This window comes from Pleurodeles waltl, chromosome 4_2 (genome assembly GCF_031143425.1).
Source record: "Pleurodeles waltl isolate 20211129_DDA chromosome 4_2, aPleWal1.hap1.20221129, whole genome shotgun sequence".
NCBI classification, from domain to species: Eukaryota; Metazoa; Chordata; class Amphibia; order Caudata; family Salamandridae; genus Pleurodeles; species Pleurodeles waltl.
This window is the reverse complement of record NC_090443.1, coordinates 908,966,887-908,990,187: the sequence shown is the minus strand read 5'-3', so window position 1 is coordinate 908,990,187 and position 23,301 is coordinate 908,966,887.

The following is a 23,301-nucleotide window of genomic DNA, read 5'->3' as shown; positions in this document are numbered from 1 at the left end:
TAACAGTCATCTGGGTCAATGCTGGCTCTCAGTGAGTGAAAACTGTGTCATGTTTTCTTTGCTGCTGGGCAAGCTGTAGTGATTGGTTTGTACTTTGTTCTGATGGAGGGGGAGTACTGGGTGTAACATTTCTGGGTAGCCTTGGTTTTAAGGGGGTACACTAATGTTCAAGTATGTCTTACCATAACAACTTTGGTCTTTGGTTTTATTTCCCCTATTTTTTTCATGGAACAGTGTTCATCCCTAACACCAGTTACCAAACCCTTGGATTAAAAGGTCAACATTTGCTAAGTGTTCATTCCGTACACTTATGGCAATAGTAGAAGAATAAATCTTTACAAAATTAATCAAACTTCTAAAGTCTTATCAGTAGGAATGGACTGCAGGAGGTTTTCAGCAGTGATCTTGACTTGAATCTTAAAGGGAAGGTACTTATTCAAATATTTAGATTTTGGGCTCCGCATACCACTGTTTAGTCACTTCTTCCAGCTTTTTTCTTTCCCCCATTTGTGGTTTTGAATATGATGTCTCTTTTTGATTTGTAGAAGGATCCAATTCTGCACATCTCTGGGTTATGTCCATTTTGGCAGTGGCAAGTGAGCCAAAAACTCCTTCTTGCTATCTAAGGTCCTCATATTCTGTGGTTCTGTTTTCATTGCTTAATAGCAAGGTTGTAGGGTCTAATAAACCATAGCGTATGCCAAGTTTCTTTGTCTGCAGAAGTCTCATCATCAAAAACCTATGTGATGATCTGTCTTGTGGGCTTGTGTCTTAGGAAGGAGGCGATTACCTGACATGGTCCTTCTTTACTTGTAGAGCCTCTTGATCTAAGGCTATGGGCTCACTGCCATTCCAGCAAAGAATCAAATGTAAGATTCATGATTTCCGGGAAACATCGTAGAAAAAAATACAATATCATCCCTGTCAAACATTTCCAGATTCCCAGCAAAGTAATGATTATCTTGGTGATTTATGTTTTTGAACTCTAGAATCTTTTTTTGCATAAACATTGACCCTGCTTCCTATCTATTAATGTTGCGAGCTTCCATTCAACTTGGGCAAGTCTATCTTCTGTCCTTGGGTGAGTCTATCTTCTGTATTGAAGGAGACCATGAATAAATGTATTTAACAAACGTCTGCAGGTTTTTTTGTTGTGTAGTCTTCCATCATGGCCACTGAGATTCTCAATGCCGTCAGTTCTTTCAGTATGGTTTCTCTAGGGTGGTGTCTTTGTGGAATAGCACTTTGTTCTGTATTGGGTTTTGAAGCCTTTCCTGACATAGCTTCAGTGAACAGGAGCTGTCTTGCAAGTTTGGACATCATGGCAGTTTGAGCTGGAGTGGCTCTATGGATTGCCATTGCTTTTGTTTCTGCACCCCCCCCTGAGGTGTGGATGGGGGAATGACAATTAAGCTTGAGTACAGATCAACTTTGAAGGATTATCTGAGTGTGTGCTAGTGTGATCCAGGATGGTTTAATTACTGATCTCCAGCAGTGTGGGTAGCTTGGCTTTCATGGGGAAAGTTGGTGCTGCAAAATCAGTGAAGGAGATGCTCCTGTGTTCCTCAAAGAAGGGAGCGACCCCTTGGTTGGCCAGACCTTTCTCTTTGTTCAAGCTTTTTGGTAATTTACTGGGAAGGTGTGGTTACTCGTTTAAAGAAGATAGCTGTTGGAGTCATTATATAATCAATGATGAGATTTGATCCCATTTTGCAATATCATCACTTTAGCTCTCTTGTATCACTTTGCTTGTTCAGTCTCATATCCATGCTATTTTAGTGCACAGTGAAATGGCTGGTCTATCCTCCAAATAATCTTCCCTCTTGTTATGTATTGTACAATAAGACCACCAACAGTCCTTTTTCTATGAAGACTCCCTTTCTAGTGAGGATTGACCGGTACCAAGCAAGCTGGGGTGACATTGTGCCTCCCTATCAGGTCCCTAGGGACCCTTCCATGGGAGGCTCACCACCAAATGTCTCAGAGTTCTGGCATGGTTGATTCTGTCAAACAGAAATCCTAGTCTGCTCCAACAGCCCTGTGTTCATCCATCTGTCCTGTCTTTTTGCGTAGCTCTTTACCACTTACTTAAGGGTAAGTGGTCTTTTCGAATAACCCTGAAAGACTTCTAAGCCTAAAGGAAATAGTAAGTGAGCCAGCAGTTAAGAGAGGATGCATTGTGATACAGAATATGGCATTATATAAAGCATAAACCTATTGACAACTCTGGAACTATGGGCAGAAGAAGAGACTAGCTAAGAACTCCTTATCTGAAATTTTGGAAGGCATTTAGCAGGTCACAACTTAGGCAAGGAAGTCTTTATCAGTCAGAATTAATTTCTATCCCTCAATACTACTTCTCCTGGAACATAAGTATTTAACCAATGTTCATAAGGATACATCAATCTTCCAGGCAGGCCCATACTATCAAGATGTGGCTCTGTGCTAGAACCATCGGGATGGCACATAGACATTTTAGAAGCAAATTAGTACCTTGGACAGACTATCACGTGAGAGACAGTTTGCATATGATCACTCTAATAGAAGATCTCCCATTCAATCCTTGCTCAGACCTACTGTGCACAATGAATATAAAGTCAGTCTACACAAATATATCACATAGGGAATGATTAAGGGCCATAAAAGACGTCTTGGATTTCAGGCCATTTTCTGTCTAGGGTCCTACTTTTTTTCATAGTGTTGCACTTGAAGATCGCACTTACCAACAATTACTTCATGTTGGATAGACACTATTATTTTAAATGCAAGGGAACTTCTATGGGACACACTTTTGCTCCTAATTTTGCAAATCTTTTTGTAAATGACTTTTATTACCTGGGTTGTAATGCAATTGACAATGAAACAAACAGACTAGTTCTAGGATCATTGATAGAGGGTTGTAACAATGACTAATAACAAAATATGCTCCTCAATCTTCAAAATTATTGTAATTTGTTATTGTAAATACACATTTACACTTTTTGTTTACCTGTTATCTAATGTATGATAACTTAGCACACTGAGCAACTCTTGAGTTTTACCTTATAACCATGTAAACTCAGGGCCCGAAGACCGCCAGACTCGTGGTGGCGGTAGGACCACCGCAACTGTGGCGGTCCAACTGCCACATTACAACCCTAGTGATCTGATCTCCAGGGGACTGCTGTCTCCGGCTGGAACAGGGTTTCCGACAGGCTGACGGTGGCCTGAGTTGTACTTAGCCAGGGCAGCACTTAACTCCGTGCCGCCTGGCTGATTACAACTCAGCTTTCTGCCAGCCTTTCCATGTCGGGAACCCTGTTGGTGTAGAGCTCGTGCCTATGATATGGGCAGTGCAGGGACCCCCCTACCCAGCGCTACATTTCCCAGCAGTCATTGGGCATTCTGACACCACAGGGGTAGAGACAGCACAACCACTATATAAGGGCTACAGCTCTGCTGCTTTTCTAAACTGTATCAACTTTCGTTCTCTGACATGTTGGCTTCGCCTCTCCCTCACCTGGACTTTGTTGCTTCCAATAATCTCGCAGTCTGTGATGACATATTGAGGGTGGAAATCCCAGCACCGTAAATGGACACTACACCAAAGAAAATGGAAAATATATCTGCATTTAAATAAGGTGATGACAAATAAACTATTAGGGGCTGATTATGAGTTTGGCGGTCCGACTGTCAGACCTCCAAACCTGTGGGGATGAGGCCGTTGATAAGATGATAGCCTCACTCCCCCCTGTACTACAATGTTTCCACCAGGCTGACCAGCAAAAACGTTATATTACGACATTTACACCGTTCAGCCCCAAGGAAAGAAACACTGTGGTGGCATTGGCCTCAGCTCCCTTGCATTACGATCAGTGCGCATTCTGAGGGTGCTGACAGCGGGGGCCCTGCAATGCCACAACATGCTCGTGGGCAATGCAGGGGCCCCCCTTTAGCTGACAGCCCTGGCTTTCCAGCAGCCTTGATAGTGCATTTGTGATCAGCATGGCACAACTCTAACTGCCGCTAACCTGTCTGGATCTATGATCCTGTCAGTGGCGGCGGTCTCCTGGTGGTCCGACCGCCAGGATCTTAATCTGGCGGTAGGACCACCAGAACTGCAGTGGTCTGACCACCACTGCAGGTTTGATGGTCCTTGGACCTCCAAACTCTTAATGAGGTCCTTAGTTTGAAACAGATTTTCGAACTGCTATGCCTTTATTATTATGCACCTTTTGTGGCTAGACACATAACACTATTTATAGTATATTCTAGATGTTAGATGGGGTATGCACCTAGTCCAAGTAGGGACCATCACTCTAGTCAGGGTAAGTCAGATACACACTAAAAGATTTCCTGTGTTCACCCTCTCGTAGCTTGGCACAAAGCAATCAGGCTTATCTCAAGAGGCAATGAGTAAAGTATTTTTTACAACACACACACAGTAACACAATGAAAACACAAGAGAAAGGTTTATAAAAACAGACAATAATTTTATGAATTACTCAAGTGCAAAACGACAAAAATCCCAAAATTAGAAGTTGAGTTATGAATTTTTAAAGAATAAAAATAATTCTAGAGTTCTAGAGCTTAGAAGCAATTAGTACTTTAGGGGTTACTTGAGGTCTCAATGGACCAGGACAAACTCAACAGTTCAAGGCAACTGCAATGGTGTGCAGGCCTGGTACAGGAGTCATGCAAGCCCAAGGAACATGTTACATTGATCTTTGTCACAAGCACGAGATGTAGGGGCGATGCGTTGGTAGATGTGTGAATGTCACTTCTGCAGTTGAGGAGATGTGTTGATTTTTCCCATACGTTGATGGCAAAGCACTGGTTTCTAAAGACAAGTGTCAAAGCTGTGACGCATTTAATCCGGAGCTGATGCCCTGGATTTTTCCTTGCTGTCAAAGGGATGCATTAATCATCCTTCAGTGATGATGGTGATGCAGTGGTTTCAGTGCTGCATCAATACCAATGTGCCAGGTGCCACTTCCAGCAGGATGCGTCGGTCGATGCGGAGGTTCCGAAGATGCTGCTCTGGCCACAAGTGTGATGCACAACTTTTATTCCAGCAACAGGGTAGATGCATTGGTTGCCACTTCCACCAGACAGTAGATGTGTCAATTTCACTAGTACACGTATCTGGCTCCACTTCCAATGACATCCAGGAGAAGGGGTAGAGGCTTTGATATCCTGAGTCTCTAGTAAAAAAAGAGGAAAGCCAAAAAGCCCTTGGAGATCACTTTGGAGTGCAAGGCAAAGTCCAGCTCCCCCTCAACAGTGTCAGAGAGCAGCAAGCAGCATGGCAGCACAGTGGAAAAGCAGTCCTTCCAGGTCAACACTCCAGCATGGTGACAGTCCTTGACGCAGCACAACAGTTCTTGTCACAGAGTCCAGATGTAGGTCCAGTTGTGTCTGATTTGGTGGGGTCAGAGACAAAGTTGTTATACCCAAATGTGCCTTTAAAGTGGGGATGACTTCAAAGGAGGGTCTTTGAAGTGAACAAGTATCCTTTCTTCCTCAGTCCTGCCTTCAGATTATCAGTAGGGGGTAATCAGCCATTTGTGTGGTGACAGACACTGCCTATTCAGGTCTAAGTGTCATTCCATTCCGCCCTTTCTGCCCAGAAAGAGCCATCAGAATGAAGATAAATACAGATGAGCACTCAGACACATCTAACCTTCCCGTGTTTGTGCCTGTCTTTAGGGAATGCACAACATCTAGTTGTCACCTATCCCAGACATGTATTGGAGACAGGCTACAGGCACACAGAGCTGTCTGCGCAGAGAAATGCTTACTTTCTAAAAGTGACTGGGGGTGAATGTTTGATTTGCTCTGCATTCCATCCATCATCTGTTCTTTTTGCAATTGTCGCCCTAAGTGGGAAGGGTATGCCCAGACGTGGGACCCGTGCTTGCTATGCCACCAGATTCGAGCTAGCCTGGCTAATGAAGGGTGATACCCTGAAACCGGTCCCAGGATGATTTTTTCTGGGTCAGGGCAGACCTGGCCTTGCAGTTCGGGCTGGACTGTTCCCATGGGGAACAGGGTCAAGACTGATTTGCATATGGCTGGGTCCAAATAGGAATTGCATGGCAAGCAAAAAAACTGATGGATTAAACCCATATCTGTGACTGGGGGTGAATGTTTGATTCGCTCTGCATTCCATCCATCATCTGTTGTTTTTGTATTATCTAAAAGTGGCATTTCTAAAATAGTAATGTTAATCCGACATTACCAGTAAAGAGGATTTATTATTACCATTCTAAAGATATGAAACATGATACAGATACTTCTTTCTAATCAGGAATTGCATCTTAAAGGTGAATTAAAGAATTCCCAGTGTTAACCTAGACGCAGGACTCACAGTACTGAAAACAAATGTAGGTGTTTTCACTACCAGGACATGAGCAACTTAAAAGTACAAGTCCTACCTTTTACTTACACAGCACCCTGCCCTACGGGCTACCAAGGGCCTTCTTAGTGGTGACTTATGTGAAATAAAAGGTGAGTTTAAGGCTTGGAAGGGGTTTTGAATGCCAAGTCAAAGTGGCAGTAAAACTGCACCCCCAGGCTCTACAATGGCAAGCCTGCAACATGTTTAAAGGGCTACGAGGTGGGTGGCGCAATCAGTGGTGCAGGCCCACTAATAGCATTTAATTTACAGGCCCTGGGTATATGAAATATCACTTTACAGGGGCATTACAAGTAAATTAAATATGCCAATTGTGTATAAACCAATGTTACCATGTTTATAGGAGAAGCAAATGCACTTTAGCACTGGTCAGCAGTGGGAAAGTGCTCAGAGTCCTAAGGTCAACAAAAAGAATCAGCAAAAGTATGAGGCAAGCAGCCAAATATTTTGAGGGGAAAACTACCCTAAGGCTGACACTTCTAACTCTAGACCTCACAAGAGGCACTTGCAAGTGATGGGGCAATCGTAGGTATGTAAACATTTTCTTTGTGGTACATAAAAAAAGAAAGCTGAGTTGCCATATATAGATATAGTCAGATGGGCATCAATAATTGCTCTAAAGGTTTTACTTAGGTCAGTGAGAGAGGAGATCGTTCCATTACTTGAGGCATGTATATGATACTATTTCAAGGTCATTAATATTGACTGATAATAATTTTGCATCTGTTACTTGCCTATCATTACATCGTCAAGTTAAATACACATTTATTATTCTTAACTCCATATCTAGTTACACTAACATACTTTGCTATGTAATTGTTAGGTTGATTCAGTGACTCAGGGCCTGATTATGAGGCAGTCCGATCACCATATTATAACCATGGTGGGTTGACCCTCCAGGGGACCGTTGTCCCCACCAGGAACATGGTTCCCAATGTGGTGATGGCAGTCAGAGTTGTAACCAGCCAGGGTGGTGCTGAACCGCGTGGCTGATTACAACTCAGCTTTCCACCAGCCCTACCATGGTAGGGACCCGCCATTGAAAGGCTGACAGAAAGCCAGTGCTGGGAGCCACAGGTGGACCCCTGCAATGCCCATGCCAATAGCATGGGCATTGAAGGGGACCCTTACCCAGCACCATCTGAATGCGCACTGCCTGTGATGCAGACAGTGCACATTCAGATGGTGCTGGAGTGCTACTATATTGGCAGTACATATATCTGCATTCAAGGTGTTACAGAATATCTTGAAAATTACCGCGTCTCAGGGGATTCATTATTACCACTGATCACCTCCTAGGAGATATCGACTTCAGTATGCCTATTAGCCACAAAGAATGTCACCAATAGGGCAGTGGCTGTCTTGCAACAAATTCAGCTTCTTTGCTGGCAGAATATGTTGCATTGTCTGGTCCACGTAAATCATGTCACCGGGTCACCAAATTCAGTAAACAACATAGACATAACAATTAGAACAAAAGTCAATTCATGGGTTATTTTGCCATATATAAGTCTTTGTGTGAGATGTCAAATTACATAGAGAGCACTTCCCACACGTAAAGTGTACAGTCATGTGGGTAGACCCCATGTCCTTGGTATTTTGTTGGTGGTGGTGATCACTCCATTTACTTAGAGAACTTCATGATTTGTAATGTTGCAACCACACCCAAAAAGAAGGGGTTTGAGAGCAAGATGACCAGTCCTGGGCAAATTCCAGTGTTTTTTTAATTATTTAACTTCTTTGATGAAGTGTGGACAGCAGTCACACATACCAATTTCCTTCTATCATTGTTAGGTATTGAGGTCAATAGCTCTTCTCTCTGAGTTCCATGCCCTCTTCATAGCATTTTTCAAATTTTTGCATTGATTAGCCCTCTCCAAAAGGGGTCAAATTACTATCCTTGTTTAATCAAAATAATCAAGTGTGCTTTTGCAGTTGCAACATTACTCTTTTTTGGTTCTCTGTGTGTAGTATACAGACGACCATCCTCAAAATATTGATTTAAGCACTGGTATAACTGGTATATGTGTATTGCTAGTTTATCTGAATCTATGATAATCCTGTGCTGTCTCAGCCCAGGAGGCAATTACACAAGTCCTTCCTGGACCCTGACAAAATAATGAAAACATCATCAATATATCTCCACCAAAACTGAATCACCTTCAAAAAGTTATTAAGGTTGGAAAAGACATTCAGTAAGATCTAATTTAACATATAAGCAGGTACCATTTGAGCAAAAGAAAGTAAACCCAATCAATGCGACTTAGGAGAGGCACAAATGATTGGCTTAAATCATGCATAAAGCCTTACCTACAGATCAAACATTTAGTGCCTTATTACGACTTTGGCGTTCCCAAAAGCAGACCTTCAAAGCTGAGGGGAAGACGCCGTAGTCATACCAGTGGTGTCCTCCCGAAGCGTATTACAATGTTTCAGCTGGGCTGACCAGTGGGAATATTGTATTACGGGTTCCTGCCAGGCTGACCTGGAGGAACAGTGCTACAATATTGGCCCTCTAAGGAAGTCAAGGCCAATATCGTAGCACTCCAGCACTGTGCGCTGACAGAAAATACCACATCTTTGCACCTGCACTGATATTTGTGAGCAGGAGGAGAGAGTCCCCAAAAAAGGCCTCCTGCACTCGTAACCCAAAATCACAGCTCGCTCTGAGCAGTCTTTAATTGCACCAAAGACCACATGAGAGAAGACCACTGGACGGCATACCTCCACAAGTGAATACCAGGACAGTACAAGCCTGGCAAAGACAAGGTTGCTTTAAAATAGAAAACAAAAAAGGTAATTGTAGTCTCAGGTGTCACTTTCAATTCGCGTTTTATGCCACCATGAGCTGTTAATGTTTTAAAATTACCAGCAGCTTCATATATATATCACTAACTAAACCACAAGGCCACATTTGTTTTACATTTTGCACAGGTGGATGCACGACGCAACACAACAGAAAAAATACCGTTGATTTTCTTGCTAATTCAAAAGCTATCATGCACTCCTCTAATTTGCGTTGCATTACAGGAGCACCCACCCATGGACACTTTAGTAAATGTTATCCCAAGAGTTAAAGTTATCACACAACAGTATATTGATGCAGGAATGGGTGGAATAAGTAACTATAAACAGCTGCGTTTGGTTTGTAGTTATGCGGTACAAGAGAAGATGCAGCACTCGCTGTTAGAAATGGGGTCTTTGGTTGGCAGTCAGGTTACCCCCCCTATCCAAGCAAGGACCCTCACTCTGGTCAGGGTAAAAGAGAATCACCCTCAGCTAACCCCCACTCCCCTCCTTGGTAGCTTGGCACGAGCAGGCAGGCTTAACTTCAGAGTGCTAGGTGTAAAGTATTTGTACCAACACACACAGTAACTTAATGACAACACTACAAAATGACACAACACAGGTTTAGAAAAATAGAAAATATTTATCTAAACAAAACAAGACCAAAACGACTAAAATCCACCATACACAAGTCAAGTTATTAGTTAAAATGCAAAAAGAGTCTTCATGTTCTTTTAAACACAACGCTAACACTGTTAGCATGGAAACGTATCTGTGTTGCGTCAAAATAACCCACACGGGCGAGTGTGTGACGAAAAAGGAAAGCGGTGCATCGATTTCTCACCCGCAAGCGAGGTCGTGCGTCGTTTCTCCTTCTCCGGTCCGATCAGCGTGCGTCGTTTCTTTCCCCGCAGGAGAGAGATGCGTAGATCTGGAAAGAGCACCTCGGGTCTGGGCAGGCTTGTGTTGATTTTCCGCACCCAGCGATGTTGCGTTGTTGCAACCTCCGTCAGTGATGCTGAGCGTCGTTTCTCCAGCTACATGCGTCGATTTCACAGTCGCGCTACAAGCGATGCCTTGATTTCATCTGCGGAGCCAGCGGCGCGGGGGTTGTGTCGGAAATTTCCCCGCACTGTGATCTATGCGTGGATTTCCAACCTTGGTCCACCAGCTCCACCTGTCAAGGCCCCAGGAACTGGATAGGGCACCACTTGGCAGGGCAAGAGTCTCAGCAGATGCTCCAGGTGCTGGTAGAGAGAAGTCTTTGCTGTCCCTGAGACTTCAACAACAGGAGGCAAGCTCAGTTTCAAGCCCTTGGAGAGTTATTCACAAGCAGGAAGGCACAAAAAGTCCAGTCTTTGTCCTCTTGCGCAGGCAGAAGCAGCAATTGCAGGATAGCTCCACAAAGCACAGTCACAGGCAGGGCAGCTCTTCTTCCTCAGCTCTTCAGCTCTTCTCCAGGCAGAGGTTCCTCTTGGTTTCCAGAAGTGATCTAAAGTCTGTGGTTTTGGGTGCTCTTCTTATACCAATATTGCCCTTAGAAGAAGGCTTACTTCAAAGAAAAGTCTCTCTTGTTTGTGAAATCCTGCCTTGCCCAGGCCAGGCCCTAGACACACACCAAGGGGTTGGAGACTGCATTGTGTGAGGGCAGGCACAGCCCTTTCAGGTGTGAGTGACCACTCTTCCCCTCCCTCCTAGAACAGATGGCTCATCAGGATATGCAAGCTACACCCCAGCTCCCTTTGTGTCACTGTCTAGAGAAAGGCGCAAACAGCCCAACTGTCAAACTGACACAGACAGCGAATCCACAAACAGGCAGAGTCACAGAATTGTTTAAGCAAGAAAATGCTCACTTTCTAAAAGTGGCATTTTCAAACACACAATCTTAAAATCTACTTTACTAAAAGATGTATTTTTAAATTGTGAGCTCAGAGACCCCAAATTCCACATGTCTATCCGTTCCCAAAGGCAATCTACACTTTAATCATATTAAAAGGGAGCCCCCATGTTAACCTATGAGAGGGATAGGCCCTGCAACAGTGAAAACCAAATTTAGCAGTATCTCAATGTTAGGACGTATAAAACACATTAGTATATGTCCTACCTTAAACATACACTGCACCCTGCCCATGGGGCTATGTAGGGCCTACCTTAGGGGTGCCTTACATGTAAGAAAAGGGAAGGTTTAGGCCTGGCAAGTTGGTACACTTGCCAAGTCGAATTGCCAGTTTAAAACTGCACACACAGACACTGCAGTGGCAGGTTTGAACCATGTTTACAGAGCTACTAATGTGGGTCGCACAACCAGTGCTTCAGGCCCACTAGTAGCATTTGATTTACAGGCCCTGGGCACCTCTAGTGCACTGTACTAGGGACTTACCAGTAAATCAAATATGCCAATCATGGATGAACCACTTACATACACATTTTGTATAGGAGCACATGCACTTTAGCACTGGATAGCAGTGGTAAAGTGTCCAGAGTAACAAAAACAGCAAAAACAGAGGCCAGCACACATCAACAACCTGGGAAACAAAGGCAGAAAGTTAAGGGAGACCACGCCAAGGATGAAAAGTCTAACACTTTCTTAGCGGAGGAGTAATTAAAATAAAATGGATGAACTTTCAGCCAGGTGTCAGGCAGGTGCAGGCATTTACATTTATCATGTATAAATATGTTTTTATATATTGCCTGCAAATTAGTTTTTGAAACTGAATTTCAAGGTCTAGTAACTCCAAGGTTCTCTAACTTCATTTTCATTAGATTTTCATAAATGAGGGACCATGGTATTATTCCCGGGCAGCAGCGCAGATGAAATGCCTCTTCCAGCAAAACAAATATGCTGTCAAAAAAGTGTACTTTGTCTTATCAGAAAAACTTTAAAATGTTTTACTGGACCCTTCACTATTTTACTGGTTGCCAATGGAGCTGCAGTGCTGCTGCACTTTACATTTTTGCACTTGCAACACCAATCCTGTGTAAATACATATAGAATTATAGACGGGTAACAGTGAATTACAGAGATGTTTTTTTACCAAGGGTTCTGAATGACATCAAATACGTGTCCATGGTGTCAGTCAGAACCCTGAGGTGAAACACATTCTACTTTTTACCCATCTGTAGTTTTATGTTATGAATTGCCCCCACCGTCATCTGCTTGCCTTCAAGTACTGCACAGGGGATAGAAGACAATGGGAGAGATGTATATAAGATGCCCTCTCCTTCCTCATACAAATATGAAAAATACATTTCTTATTTGATATCTATAACCAAAACTCACAACCATCCCTGCATTCCTTCCCATCCTGCACCTGTGCTTTGAGGCCAAGCAGAGCTGCACTGCCACCCCTGTCAACTGGCTTGGGAGGCCTTTATGACATCACAACAGTTGCTAACCAGATTTGTTATCAACTGTTGTGATGTCATAGCAAGGAGTTATGACTTACAGAAACTGAAATAAATGATTGAGGCTATCTATGACAACCATACTTAACTCTAAAATATACTATGGACCACGGTGGTTTCTTTTAAGACGTGCAGACTAGAAAATGGAGGGCAGGTAATATACATAGAAACATTTTAGGTTTGTATGGTTTGTTGGTTTGTCTGCCAAAGCATTGTTGCCTGCAGAACTGGGCAATAACTGCTGTTAATACACATTCCTGCGCTCCTGGCCAGGACTTCTGTCATTGAGAAATGGCTGCTGAGTTGCAGCTGTTGTGTTTTCCTGCTGACAATCCTGACTTGGAAAGTTCTGAGTGACAATAAGAAAGCACAATTCCCACAATCTGAAGTTGCAGCCATATTAAGCAAAGCCTACAACTGGAAAGAAAGGGTCGATGAAGTGCAACTTCACCTCTAGAAAACTATGGAAGCTTCATCCTTCTTTATTATTCAACTGATTTTGGCAGGATCGTCCACCCAGTCTTAAAAGCCTTACAACAATCCTGGTTAAAACTGAGATGGTCCGAGGCAATAATGAACTACAAAAGTGAAATTACAAGGTAGTAGAGTCACGCTCTCTGTAGTATTTTATGGTACTGATTTTCTTCCTTTGACTCTAACCTACTTGGCAACATAGTTAAAGAGGGCCAAAGCTAACTTGGATCTTGTTTTCTCTGCTGTAAATTTAATCATAGTGTTCTTTTTCAATTGACTATGCAATTTTTCTGTCAAATCAATGTCATATTCTTCATTTCCTTAATCTCGTTATGAAGAAGCCTTTCACTGTAAAATGTTGTGTGAGGATTCCATGGTATGGGGTGGGCTTGGAACGGAGGAGCTCGGCAGTTGCTGAGAGTCTCCCTCCCGGTCACACAAGAATAAACTTATCTTCACTTACCTGCTTGTTGGGTCGGATTTTTACACTGGTGACGAAGGATGGCTTTGTGACCGGGAGGAGAGACAATTGGATCAATTTTCCGGCATTTCTTTGGATCCACAGAGCTGCTTTCCTGTGCTTCGTTGTGCTGGTGTTCAGATGCGCTGCCATTTGAGTCAGCGCTGCTGTTTTACTGCTGTATCCACATTTCGGTGAGTCGACTGCAGAGAAGTGGTGGAAATTTGGAAAAATACTCAATGGGAGTTGTGTGTTGACATACCTCGACATCCTGCATACGTCAATACGTCTCAAGCACGTCTCCTGCTAAAGTTGCCTAGCAACAACCGTATGTTACCAGCGTCCTTAACATCCCTTCATTCAGTGCCTTGCGCCCTTTGCAACCCTTTATTCACTGTCTAATTTTGTTGCCTAGGAACCTCTAAACGCTGTTTTTAACGTGTTTCGTTATACAAAATTACTTTGTTTGGCAACATCAGGCCTTCTATGACATTTCTTAGAGTTTTGGCACAAGTTTTTATTTTTTATTTGCGTGCCTGTTTGGGGATATTAAGTGACATTCTCTATAGACATTTTAAAGTGGCAAAGAAAGCATTGTGCTGGTCAAATCAAATACTTTAGGCGAAGAAAGGACAATTAAGGTTGCTGGATTTATTGCAGTGAATTTAGTCACTACATTTGACTTAAATATAGTATCATGGAGGCTTTTGCAGCTCCTGTGTTCCTTCTTAACACTCCGGGTGAACCGATAGCAGATTGGGAGGATTGGAAAGAAGGTTTTTAAGCTTTTGTCTTGGCTGTGGGAGGTGATATTTTCACAGCATCTAGAAAACTGGTGATGCTCAAACATTGGTTGGGAGCTGAGGGAAGGCGCATATTAAAGCATTTGCCGGATCCAGATGATAAAGATGAACAAGACAAAGATGAGTATGAGATAGAGATGGAACAACATGATGCGAATTTTGGAAAGAAAAAAAATGTTGTGGTGGAACAATTAACATTTTTAGGAAGATGCCAATCACCTGGTGAGTCAGTGGAGAGCTGTGTATCCAGATTAAGGGCTTTGGCATCCTCATGTGATTACAGAATTTTTCAGGATGAGGTGTTTAGGGACCAGCTGGTTTTAAAGGTGCACAACAAAGAAGTACAGGAAAAACTGTTCAATACGGAGGAGTTGACTCTACAGATGGCTATAGACATAAAGAAAAAAGTGGAAATAATGGCTCAGGGTTTAAAAGAGTTGTCAACCTCAACAGGTACGGTGAATTCTGTCAATGCCGATGGTCTCAAAGTTAAGAAAATGGAACAGCCTAGTACTTCTGCAAAACCAGAGGAGAAAACCAATTTGATTTTGTTAAGCTCTGACACGGTAGTTTAGTGTAAAGAGCTTTATTCAAAAACCACCAACCCAACAGCAGCGTCAGCTCCCATTTCCTCAACCGTCCAGTATCTCTCCACTCCGCAGACCGTCCTCGAGACCACTCAGTTAGAATCTCAATGACAGAGATTCCAGACTGTACCCAACATTCTTAAGCAGCCACAACACATCCCCCTTATTACACTAGAGATGGAATACATAAAAGGAACAACAACAAAAAAGGAAAAAAAAAGAAAATATAACATATGTGTGTGGATAAAACAAATAAGCAACAATATGACAATGTAATGGCCGGAATAACAGGATAATACAGAATATTTAAATTGCACAGAAGTATGCAGGAAAAACATCGGAATTCAAGAAACATAGTCCTTCCACCACACTGGTTTAGAACGGAGTCTGACAGGAGTTGTCTTGCATGGTGTTACCTTGGACTCTGTCCTTGCGGTGTGGTTCGCTCCTCGGTTAGACAGATTATCGGAATCAATCCTGGGACAGTTCCATTTTGCAATTCTGGACATACTCCACACTTCACCATTATCCAGCACAACCACATTTTCCCTCACCTCCTTAATACGGAAAGGGCCTTTGAAACTTGACCTCCCTTTAGTTTTGTAATTAGGGTCTTTCAACCATACCAAGTCATCAACCTTCCATGCAACATCGGACACACAAGATTTGAAATCATACCGCAATTTGTACTTTTGTTGATGATCGCTCCTACGCATGGACGCTTTACCAAGTTTCTCCTGGTCAAGTTTCTCTGAAATACATGATCCCAACTTATCTCTCAACCATGCTGGGAACATCTTGTTACAACCCAACCTTCCCCTCATGTACTCAAAAGGGGCGATTCCCGTAACGCTATTGGGAGTATTACGATATGCCCACCATTGGTCTCTCAGGAGACTCCCAAGAGAAACTCGCGTCTCAACTGCTTCCTGGACACAGTACTTCACCATCCTATTCATACGTTCTGCAAGACCATTGGCCTGGGGTAAGTACAAGGCAGTTCTCAAATGCACAATAGCTAAAGAGTCCAAGAAGGACTTCATTTCCACGGATGTCAACTGTACCCCGTTATCTGTAACCAAATGGCTGGGTACACCCTCTCGTGAGAACTCCTCCATTAAAAACTCAATCACCGTCCTGGTATCTAGGGAGTTAACACACTTGGTCACTACCCATCTTGAAGTATAGTCCACCATGAGAATGACATACCGTTCACTAGCAGGGAGAAGATGGAAAGGGCCCATGAAATCTAGACCTAGCTTCACCCAGGGCCTTTCTGGCACAGCAACTGGGGAAAGTGGGGGTTTCGATACCACTTTACTCTTGTCACTTCGTGCACATGTCACACAATCTTTAACGGTCGCTTCGACCTCACGATCCAACCCTGGCCACCAATATATCAATCTCAACCTTGATTTGGTGAGATTCCTGCCCAAATGACCCTCATGAGCCAAATTGATGATCTTATTTCTTAAACCAGTGGGAGGTATGCATTTAGTACCCCTTAATACCTCACGACCACTTAAAGACAGTTCATCCCTAATGTTCCAGTAACTCTTCAAAGGTTCAGGAATGTCCTTATAATCCGGCCACCCTCTTACAATGTAACCAGCAAGATCATGTCTAATGGAATCTTGATCCACAGCAGTCTTCCACTCATCTTCACTTATAGCCAACTCATTCACCCAACTAATGACACCCTCATCCTCGCTTTCGTCATGACTATCAATCGAACTCCTAGACAAGAAATCAGCTACCGTATTCTTCGGCCCGGGCACATACTCAACAGAAAAATTATACTCCATTAACCCTTCAACCCACCTCTTTATTCTAGGTGTCAATCCCTCACTTTTCTTTGAAGAAAAAATTTGTACGAGGGGTCTGTGATCAGTTCTCACAACAAAGGGTAAACCCCACAGATAGAATCTGAAATGCTTGACTGCCCATGAGCACGCAAGAGCCTCCCTCTCAATAACGGAATACTGTTGCTCTGACCCCTTCAGGGAACGGGAAGCAAAGGCAATGACCTTCTCCTCTTGATTTTCTCTTTGGATCAACACTGGCCCCAATCCAGTTACACTAGCATCAGTGTACAAGAAGGTTTTAGCGTGTGTGTCGAAATGGCCTAATGTGGGCATTTTCCCAATACAGTCTTTCACAAAAGTGAAAGCAGCTGCACAGTCTCTAGACCATGCAAATGTGTTTCCCTTTTTCAACAGGGATCTCAAAGGTTGTGTCACGCTCGCAAAGTTGGCAACAAATTTAGAATAATACTCTGCCAGCCCTAAAAAGGATCTCACACCCTCCTTGTCTTTGGGTTCAGGGGCGCTGACAATAGAATCAACCAACTCAAGCTTGGGTTTAATCCCTTCACTGGAAATAGTATGACCAAGGTAGGTCACAGAAGAAACTCTAAACTTGCATTTTTCCTTCTTAACCGTGAGGCCAGAACCAACCAGTCTACACAATACTTCTCTAAGGATTTCATCATGTTCCTCTAACGTTTTGCCATGAACCAAAATGTCGTCTTGAAAGATTAGGACACCCAAAACCCCCTCCAGAACTTTCCTCATAATACGTTGAAAACAGGCAGCAGCGGAGGCTAGCCCGAAAGGCATTCTACGAAATTGATAAGCTCCTAGCGGAGTTACAAATGACGTGAGGTGTCTAGAGTCTGGGTGTAAAACAACCTGGTGATATGCTGACGACAAATCTAGTACACTAAATACTTTTGAACCACCAAGCCCTGACAATTCCTCAGAAATATTGGGCAGGGGTTGGCGATCAACCCAAATATGCTTATTAAGGTCTCTGAGGTCCACACACATGCGAATTCGTCTCCCATTGTCCTTCGGCGCTAGAACAATGGGAGCCAACCATTCAGAGGACTCTATCTCCTCAATCACACCAGCATCCAAAAGCTTGTTAAGCTCCACTTTGAGAGGTTCTAACATTAATTTTGGAACTCCTCTCACTTTATGCACAGAAGGAGTGGCATTCTTCTTAAGAATAATTCTGTGTTCAAAATTGGACAGACAACCTAATTCTTCTCTGAACACAGTAGGGAAATCCTTCAGAATATCAAGATCCAAGTTGCTATCATTCACTACCATAACCTGACTCTTGGCATTGGGGTCCAATTTAATCCCCATATCACGTTGGTGACGCCAACCTAGTAGATTGTTCCCACGTTTTGCTACATAAACTTTCCCTACAGTGGCCTTACTTTGGAATTGAATACGCATGATCTTATAGCCTATCACTTCTATTTTAGACCCCCCATAACTGACAGGGTTGATATCAGGTGCTGTTAACGAATGGAAATCCTCCCCAAAAATTGCCCGGTAATTCTTGTCACCCACCATAGTATAAGGAGAACCCGAATCAGCTAATACTGTTACTATTTTTCCATCAAGCTCAATAGCACACTCAGGCATGGTTACAGGTCCTACATCTACCATTCCAGACTCATTCACAATGTTGCCGGAATCCGAATCAATGCATAGGATCATCTTGTTAACATTCTCAGTGACAGCATCTATATTGTTCTTGTCACTATTGCAGACTCTAGCATAGTGCCCTTTTTTCCCACACTTCCTACACTGAGAATTCCGTGCGAAACAATTAGGACTGTTCGCAGCATGTCCTGTATTACCACAACGGAAACAACGCTGAAGTCTAGGCTCTCTCTTCCTCTCTTGGGTAAATCCTGGGGTTTTACTGTCACTGTCACAGCTAACCCTCAAGACCTCCTCGCGAAAATGCGGTGCTTGAACCGTGCACAAATCATTGTCTCCACTCATCTCCTTAATCCAACTATTGGTGCTCTCCATCCCTTCAACAATTGCAATGGCCTCTCTTAAGCCTGGGTTTTTCGTCAGTAGCTTCTCCTGAACTCTCTTGTTGTTAGTACATCGGACGAGTTGGTCACGGATTAAGGAATCCGTGATGTCACCAAAATCACAAGTGCGTGCTAGCGTGCGCAAAACAGCAATGTAATTACCCACACTTTCAGACTTCCCTTGTGAGCGTGCAAAAAACTTGTGTCTCTCAAGAACAACATTGAGTTTGGATTCAAAGTGTGCTGCTAAAATGGCCACAGACATCTCATAACAGTCTCTGGGTTCACCTTCTGCCCCTCCAAAGGACAAGGTCTCTAGACTATCATAGATATTCCTGCCCTCAATTCCTAAATTGTGCAACAAGACTGCTTGTTTCCTTGCAGGAGAGAACTTTTCCCCACCTATCGCTATTAAATAGGAATCAAAAAGATTCTTCCAACGCTTCCACAGAAGAATCGGGTCGCCTTTATCCGTTAGAAAAGGAGGAGGCTGAGACATTGTAGGAGTAGCCATAACTTGTAACGCGTCTTAAGTCCACTGTAGAAGAAAATCCCTTTAAACTGTTCCACAATGTAGCACTGCACAACGAAGAGGAGAAAAAGAAAAAAAATATATATATAAATCTGGCTTGGACGATTGAGACGCAAGCGCGTTGCTAGGCAGCGTTGCTATGGCTGCGCACGCAATGCAGGCTCGCGTTATTAGGCCTTCCGTATACTTCTCGTTGCCAGGGCCGCGTTGCTAGGCTCCTGTAGCAACAAATGTGCGTGCCCACTCGAGCGCGCTGGGTCCGTTGGAGGCTCGCGCTGAACTGAAAAAAACTGTAGCCGGCAAGAAAGGATAAAAACACAAACAAATCCACTGTCTAGAGCAGACAGAAATTGTTCCTGGAACGTGTTCTCACCCCCACCTAGTGGAGACCGCGAAAAACGTCCATGCTGCCGCTGACACAGGGAAAATTTGATGGAGGTCGCCGGAGACGCTTACTCTGCCAACAACACGGAGAAGACCATCCGTTCAACCAGGAAAACAGACACTTTCGTTCGATCAGGTAGGAAAAGCGCAGCAAGTCCCTGGGGAAATAGCGTCGCGACAGAAGAGTAGAAATCCGTGGGTTCTGGGTTGGTGGTCACCTCGTCGCCAGTGTTAAGCTCTGACACGGTAGTTTAGTGTAAAGAGCTTTATTCAAAAACCACCAACCCAACAGCAGCGTCAGCTCCCATTTCCTCAACCGTCCAGTATCTCTCCACTCCGCAGACCGTCCTCGAGACCACTCAGTTAGAATCTCAATGACAGAGATTCCAGACTGTACCCAACATTCTTAAGCAGCCACAACAGATTTGTTTTAAATGTAGATTAAGGGGGCATATAGGAACTGATTCACGTTGTCCTGCGATTGGTCAGATTTTTAGGAGATGTAAAGCAAAAGGACATTTTGCTAGGTTTTGCAAGGCAAGACAGTTTGGTGTAAAGAAGGCTAAAGGGGTGATTAGTTCTGTGGGGTGTGATAACGATGAGGAGGATGCTCAAAAATTCATTTTGCAGGTTGTGGATGTCGGAAGTGTAAATGTGAGTGGACCTTACTGTGTTATCAGCATTGATGGGGTTGAAATCAAAGTGATGGCTGATTCGGGGGCACGATACACGTTGATTGGGAAAGAGAATTTGTAAAAAAGAATCCTGAGCGCGAAATCAAACCCCCTGATGTGTGTTTGGTAGCATACGGAATTAAGTCCATAGATTTAGTGGGTTACATGGAGACCAAGTTGGAGTTTGAGGGCGTGATGGTGTCTTCCAAAGTGTATTTTGTTGAAGATGGTGCCAACATTTTAGGTTGGCCATAGCAAAAAGATCTTGGAATACAGTTGGATCCCAACCATCCTGAACAGGTACTGGGGGAAGAATTGCACTGTGCAGAATTTCAAGTTTGTGGAAGAATATCCACAGGTGTTCAGGAAAGAGTTGGTAAAATTGAAGGGATTCATGAAAAATTATTTTGAAGCAAAATGCTGTTCCCAAAGCTCATAAGCCTTGCTCTGTTCCTATTGTGTTGAGGGAACGGTTGCGTCAAGATTTACCAAAGTTATGTGAGCAAGATGTGATTGAAGTGATTGATGACTGAATGATTAGCTACTGTGGTGATTGCGAAGAAAAGTAATGGGGATTTACACTTATGAGTGGACCTCTGAGATCTGAATGCGGCTATCGGGGTGGATAGACTTCCACTACCTAATATCGGAGAAATGTTGACCACTGTGAAGGAGGTAAAAATATTCTCCACATTACATTTGTCATCTGCTTACCACCAGATAATGTTGCATCCTGAATTTTGTGTGTTGCCGTCGTTTATCACGCCAGATATAAGCAGATGCCATTTGGTCTGGCGTCGGCGTCAGCTATTTTCCAAAGAGCAATGCATCATTTGTTGAAAGATGTTCCTCATGTGGCTTATTTTCAGGATAACATTTTGGTGTTTGGGAAATATCAGGTTACCATGACTGTACTATGAGAACAGTTCTTGGTATTGTGATGGGAAGTGGATTGACCATCAGATTAGAGAAGTGTAAGACAAGTGTGTCTGGTGTGGAATATTTAGGACATTAGATAGACAGACCAATATGTATCTCTCCTAAACTGAAATTGGTGGCAGCTATTGAAAATGCACCTTCTCCAGTCAACAAGGACCAACTCAGATCCTTTTTGGGTCTGGCAGAGTACTATTTGAAGTTTATCCCGATGTTTGCAAATACAACAAAATGCATGAAGAACTGAATGTGCATAAAAGAGCGATATGTCTGGTGTGATGAGTGTGAGTCAGAGTTTGGAGAGTTGAAAAGACAGATAGCTTCTGCGCCTGCATTAAAATCGTTTGACACCAGAGATCGTACCATCATTAACACGGATGCTAGTTCCGTTGGGTTGGGCGCAGTGTTATTGCAAGTAAGAGAGGGCAAGGAGGTAACCATTGCTTATGTATCCAGACCTCTGAGAGAAACTGAGAAGAACTACTCCACTATTGAAAAAGAAGCTCTTGCGTGTTGGTGGGGTGTGGACTACTTTAGGAAGTATGTGTGGGAATGACTTTTGTATTAAGAACAGATAACCAACCCTTGAATGAAGTACCCAACTAAAGGTACTGGTATGGCCACTCCTAGAATAGCTCACTGGGTGACGAGAATGTTAGAGTACAACTATGTACTGCAGTTTGTCCCGGGGAAGAAGAATGTGTTGTCAGACTGCTTATCTAGATTGCCTGTTAAGAGTGATGTGGAAGAAGATGAAGAACCAAGCAACTTATAGGTGTTGAGGACATGGATGCAGGAAGTATTACAGCTGGTAGGATCCCTCATGATGAATGGGTAATAGAAACGCAAAGAGATGCTATTTTGCAAGAGGTTATGAGATATGTGCAAAATGGTTGGGCGTCAAGGGGTGATGCTTCCATGTAAGTGGAATGTTTCCGTCAAGTTAGTATCAAATTATTTTTTTTGGAAGGGGGTGTGGTAATGAGAGGGGAACAACTGGTTGTTCCAGCTGTGTTGCGTGAGTGTGTGTTGAAGCTTGCTCATGAGGGTCATTTGGGCATGAGTGCAACTAAGAGGCGTATCAGATCTGAGTACTGGTGGCCTGGCATAGACAGAGATATAGAACATCATATCAGGGAATGTGTTTTGTGTGCTTGGAGTGACATGTCTCAGAAGGTTGTGAAAAACTCCCCCATAGAGTCAGATAAGTCGAACGGACCTTCGAAAAAAATAGCCATGAATGTCATGGGTCCATTGGATGCTTTGGGGATGGCACCTAAGTATGCCTTGGTGGTGGTGGATTACTTTTCTCGGTGACCAGTAGTGAAGTTTGTTGAGAATGTCAATGCAGTAACTGTGGTTGAGTTTTTAATGGATTTATTCAATTCTGAAGGTGTACCTGAAGCAATTGTGTCTGACAATGGAGTACAATTTGTGTCAAATGTCATAATTGACTTTTTGAAAAGTTATGACTGTTACGACTCTGCCATCCCATCTCTAGGGGGGGGGCTGTAAATGGACTATCTGTAGCCTGGGAATCATCATTAACACTCACCCAGAGTCCCTTTCTGAATCCTGTTTGCTCTCCTTCCCAACATTGTATGCTATAGAAGAACTTGCTCCCATGGACTTCAGGTCCCATAATGCACTACCTGGTAGTCAGTAAGACCTGTAATCTTCTGTCCATTACTTCCTATGGGAAAAGTCTGGTTGTTCCTTTATACTGGATTCCCTCCTCTAGTACTTGTGAGAGACTGAAACTGCACACACCTGTGACCTCTCTTGTGCAGCCCAGCCATGTGACTCCGCCCTCGGCTTGCTGCTGCCTAGAACTGCTTAAAAGCTACTATTTCCTGAGGCTCCTCATCCCTGTGTCTCAGCCCTGTTCCTGTGTGTTTTCAGCCAGAGCCTGCTCCCTGTTTTCCAGTCCTGTTCCTGCCTTGTTTCAGCCTGAACCTGCTCTCAGTTTCCCAGTCCTGTTCCTGCTTGTTCCAGCTCCCTGTATTCCAGTCCTGTTCTTG